The sequence below is a fragment of the Microtus ochrogaster genome, linkage group LG3, assembly GCF_000317375.1.
Source record: "Microtus ochrogaster isolate Prairie Vole_2 linkage group LG3, MicOch1.0, whole genome shotgun sequence".
NCBI lineage: Eukaryota > Metazoa > Chordata > Mammalia > Rodentia > Cricetidae > Microtus > Microtus ochrogaster.
In genome coordinates this window covers 44,022,379-44,028,308 of record NC_022029.1, presented here as the reverse complement: position 1 = coordinate 44,028,308, position 5,930 = coordinate 44,022,379, and positions in this window count along the sequence as shown.

The following is a 5,930-nucleotide window of genomic DNA, read 5'->3' as shown; positions in this document are numbered from 1 at the left end:
AGGGGGGAAGCAGAGAAGTGGGGAGAGAGGCAGAAGCGAAGCTACCTCTCCGAGAGGAAGATGGAAAAGAGAGCGAGCTCAGGCCTGAAGCTGAAGATCAGCCTGCCTCAGCGGATGGGGGAGTGAGTGAGCGTGGCTTGTCTCTTAAAGGGACCAAATCTATAACAACTACACCTTTACCATCACTAAGGGAAACCAGGACACTAGTAGCTTGTGTCAAATTGACAAAAAAAAAAAAGAAACTATAACACACACACACTCATACATGAACAATTCATATTATATTAGCTACATCTCCCAGCCTTGTGACCAGGTACCTGACAACAATAATGTAGGGTGAAGAGATGTATTTTGCTTCATTATGTAGGCAGAAGTTTCCTGTCTTGGAGCTGTTCAGTCCCAAAAACCTGGAAACTGCTTCCCAAATAACCACACAGAGGCTTAACACTACTTATAAATGCTTGACAAACATTATTTATTATCAGGCTTATTACTATCAAACTCTTATATTTTAAGTTAACCCATATTCCTTATTTACTCTCTGCCATGTGATGTTACCTTTACTAGCATGGCATATTCATCTCCTGCTCCCTCTGCATCTGGCTAGTGACTCCTGAGGCCGCTCTTCTCCTTCCCATCATCCTTCGTTTGGTCAACCCATCTACACTTCATGCCTGGCTACAGGCCAATCAGTATTTTATTAAACCATTTCAAGTGCCAAATCTTTACAGTGTACAAGAGGATTATTCCACAGCATCATGGTCTTAAGGAGTACCAATCAACAGTGTTGGGAGGTGTGCTGGAATTTCTGATGGCAGGGCTATCACCCAGGGCTCTGCACAACTTAGTGGATCAGGAAGCAGATAGCACCACGGACCAGAACTGGAAGTGAACATAACATTCAAAAGCCAATACCTAGGCACCTGTATCCTCTAGCTAGTCCATAAATTACAAAGGCTTCTTCACCTACCCAGACATCCCCATCAGCTAGAGACTGTGTGTCCAAACACATTAACTTGGGTGGAGGAACAAAGGCCTCAACACAGATGCATGTATCCTTTGCATGTATTGTTTCATCCTCTGCTCCCTATTCTGCCTCTGAGATCTCTAGCTAGCATATTGATGCATTAAGAATGTTCTACTTCAGTATTCTCCTACATTTCTAACTTTTCAATAATGAGAATGTGTAATTATTGATTTTTAAAATGCATGTTGTTAAAGGTTTGTCGTGACCAACAGAATGGATTGTACTCTCATATCACGGTGCCTGTGCTTCAAAGCAATGCTTCTTCTCAATCTTAGAGTCCATCAACATGACCTGGGAAGCTCTTCATATTGATTCCTGGGCTGGCCTCCCCCAGCTGCTGACTCAGGGGGTCCTAGTGTAAACGAGGGCCTGTGTTCTCCACAAACTACTGGGTAGTGCTCAGACTGCAAGCCCCCAAGCCCCGCTGTGAGCACAAACACCAAGCATTACTAGGACAGTGATTGAAGCCCCTTTCTAGGAACTGTCCCTTTACCTCTTCCTGTGTTCTCCATCAGTTCAGCATTTTAAGAAATCCTGTGATGCTTTGCAGCTGTCTTCCTACCTGACTCTCTCAGCTGAAAAATCTGGAGACCGCGATGGCATGTCACAGCTTTTGTATCTCCCTCCATTCTCCCAGGAACCGTTCCTATAATAGAATTTCAGATATGTTTATAGAATGCAACTGTTTATCTTTGTTCTGGTCTCCCAGGCCATTTAAAGGCAGCAGGCTCCCCTGATTTTCCACACCGTAGGGCAGAAGCGGGATTAGCACAATGGGATGCTGTCGGATAGTCTCTTCTGCCCTGCCCTGTGAATTTAATTTTCTGTAAGCCTAAATGTAATTCTCCTTGGGAGAGTTACAGTCAAGAATCTGAATGCTTCAGACCCCCTCGTGACATTAAAGCTTTGTCTACTGAACATTACCAATCTTGAGGGACATTGAGTTTTCTCAATTTGTATTTCTAGACAAGCGAATAATGCCTGCAATTGTATAGATGAAAGGTCTGGATGCTAAACTCATCTTTTGTTCAATTTTGATCCACATGTGTGATATTGGACAAATATACCCTAGGGATAGAAGCGGGTAGTAGCGACTGTATTTGTCAGCTCCTTGAACATGATAATCTGGCCAGATTTATGAGAAGAATGAAGAATGTTACAACTTCATACATCCTCATTTTCAACTCAGTCCTTACATTCCCCTTTCACTCACTGCATCCTGCCGTGTCACTGCAGCCTAGCTTTGTGTCTTCGTGTTGTTCGTGATAGGATTTTATTATTGATTGACAGCACCCCGCCACCGTGCTTGTGAGTCTTTCTAACGCCACCGTTAACCTTCCTCTGCCCTCCCATCTTCAAACGCTGTCATTACATTCTCTACTGTGGATTTTCCTATCACCTTCTCACAACAGAAATTCAGTTCATTTGCATGTGTATTTACATGTCTTTATTAATAGGGAGAAGACCAAGTGATTAATGAACGGTATTCCCTATTTTCCAAAAGGAAAATTTTTATTTTTTTAAAAAAATATTTTATATTCAAAGTATTTAAGTAAATAGACCTGAATAAGAAAAGTGCATTTGTGGTAGTCTTTATATTATTAAAAGTGTTCTTCTCATAAAGTAATTCAAGTTTACTATGGGCATTTCAGAGTTGAGAAATCAATAACTTCAAAACATTAGACATATTGTCATTGCCACTAATAATCTGCAGCCGAACACTTGGAGTTTTGAAGTTTATATTTTGTTGGAATGAACATTCGTGGGGAAAAACTGTTTAGGACCCCATTTTAGCATCTGGGTCAAAGTTTGTAATTATTAATATCTGATTATTTAATCTCCCCAAATTGGGTAACCTTTTATTGAGTGAATTTTTACTCTTTTAAGTTGAAAATAATAATGAAGCCGCATTTGCCTTGGAGCTGACTTGTGTATTTCCTTGTGTTATTTATCTCTTCACATGAGTTTGTAATGGTGATGTAGCTTCATTGTATGAACCTATCATTTATTACTTCTCTGTTGAAGGAACTATACAACATTAACAATTTCTGCTTTGGTGAAATACACATAAATCCTCACACATAAATCTATGTGTGCCCATCCCATATTTACAGCCTTGGTTTCTATGAATTGAGTAAGTCCATGACAGGCCTCACCTAAGCAGGCCTATAGGGCCCCAAGGGCAATGCACTCTACACAAATGATGGAGCAGGGGCGGGGGAGCACATCCAAACTTCCAAACATCCACACACATCCAAACAGCAGGCACAGCACAAAACAGGGACCACAAAGTTGTTGACAGCCCTTGATGAAATGTCTAAATTGCCTTCTGGAAAGACTGTCTCAGTTTACATTCAGTCTGAGATTTACCATATATGTATCAAAACTCACAATTAGAATTTATCTTTACATTCAGATGTACTAAGCACAGATGGTGTCTAATGCTGTATTAATTTTGATGCTTGATTAGTCGTGAGACTCAAGAGTTTGCAATTACTATTCATATGATTAGTCAAAATAATATTAGAGTCTTCATAGCCTCACTAGGCATTGTTCATGTCGGGCCTTATTCTTCTTAATGATATTATCATTTTATTATTTTATTCTATTTTGATACAGTGTCTCATATAGTGCTGTCTAGCCCGGAATTCTTTCTATAGATCAGTCTGGCCTCAAACTCACAGAGATCCCCCTGTGTTTCCCGAGTGCTGGGATTCAAGGCATGTGTACATTATCATGAGATTCAAGGTGTGTGTACATTATCATGGGATTCAAGGTGTGTGTACATTATCATGGGATTCAAGGTGTGTGTACATTATTGTGAGATTCAAGGATTGTGTACATTATCATGAGATTGAAGGCGTGTGTACATTATCATGCTTGGTCAATTCTATCATTTTAAACGTGAGCCAAAGAAGTATGTGGGAGTTCAGCTCATGCCCTGTAAAAACCATCAAATATCAGGGTCTGTCTAGCTTTGAGCCCTGAACTAACTCTAGAATTTGATCTCCTAATCTTAATCACGTACCATTGGGCTCCTTAATTTATATGTCAGTGTTCTCATTGGTTTGTAATGACTCTTTACATAAGGTAACTATAGCAACCTCTGAATGGCCAACGTTTTACCAAAGATATCTTTTGACTCATTATTTTCTTTAAAAATTTAAGTCTTTCTTCTATGAATTTACTTGAATTCCTTTTACAGTCAGGTGACTAATTCTGGGCAGGCTCTCAAATTCATCCGTGATATTTTTAAAAGTATTCCATGAAATATTTTCTTTTCAATGAAAAGATAACCTTGGGAAGCCGACTACCTTCAGAATAATAAGAATGGATGCTCAGGGGGAGGATGGGAGACTTTGCTTCCCACTCTGGAAAAGACTTTGTAATGAGTCTGGTCACGAGTTCTTCATCATGCAAGGACTGATAATTACTCTTGTTCATAAAACCCAGAGTCTCAAGCCCTGTGTCCTGAGGTTCTTCTTGACTCAGTTACAGAGGTTGCGAGTGGGGGACAGCTGACACGGGTGAGAAGGAAGGCAATGCAGAGAGCAAGCTTCCTTAGGAATTTGGGGGGCCAGGATTGATTATTCGGGATGGTAATTATGGAACTCTCTGTGAAGGCCTAGAACCTTCTGAGGAGTCCTCCCAGATGGCAATGCCACCTAGCACAGATGAGCCTCTTGCACCTACCTAGCGAAAGAAAAACAGGTTACTGATGTCCGACTGTAAGTACACAGCACACAATTCAAAGATCCTCTCCTATTTTAACACTGTAGAAAACCGGGTCATCAAGAGACCACTAAGTCATGACGGTGGAGGTGAAGGTTCCTGTTGAGTTTGGCAGGCAAGGTCCCTAACAGATTATTGTGGGGTTTGTTGTGTTTTGTTTTAAATAGTGTAATCACTCTATACCCTAATCCACTCATGCCACGTACTCATTCAACAGACAGTTAATGGAGTCCCTCCTGTGTTGTAGACACAGTTACAGCCTTTGAGGATACAACAGCAATGTCTGAAGGAGACAACCCCTGCCCCCACAACCCTCCTCCTCCTGGCACAGTATGGATTTCCTTCCAGACCTCGGATTAGGCACAAACCACCTAAACACCTGTTTTCACAGAGATCCTTTATTTAACTGGGAAGAAAAATGTTGAAATGACTCAGGCAGAAAAACAGCAACAAATGACCTTGCAGGCATAATTTTTAAGAGGCAAAAAAAGGGATGTGGTGTGTTGCAATGGGCAAGGTATATTTTGATTGGGCATGTTAACTAGGTAAACCAAAGGGGGCTTTTGATTGCTGAACATTGGTCATCAGCCTCAGGAGTGGCATAAGAAAATGTACAAGTAAAGGAATAGGCCTTGGTAGCCAGTTTTAGGAATGCAATCTAATTGTTTTTAGCAAAGCAGAGAGAATGGGAGAAAAGGGCACGGCCTGCCAAAGCCATGTTGGGTAGACTAGAGTCGGCCAGAGTCCCTTCAATGTCCCCCTCTTAAGGAGCTTAACGAGCTTGTAGGTGACATGTTTTTTAAAGTGGGGTAGATGTTGGTAAGTGAGCATGCAGATAAAAATCTTCTGCAAATGAGGCGATTCAAAATGGTAACTGTTGCCAGCACCAGGTACCTTGGTGTTAGCTTCCAGGCACACCTGGCTCCTCCCCTTGGGAACTTGGCAGAGTGCATCACCCTTGTGTGCATGGCAGGCAGTACCCTGTTATTTAAAAGGGGGCAGAACTCCACTTACCTCTTCCTCTCTTCTTCATCCTCTTCCCCTCTCTGCATCTCTCGGTCTATCGGTCTCTCTCTTTCTTTCTCTCTACCGCTCCCTTTCTCTCTCTCTCTCTCTCTCCTCTCTCTCTCTGTCTCTCTCTCTCTCTCTGTCTCTCTGTCTCTCTCTCTCT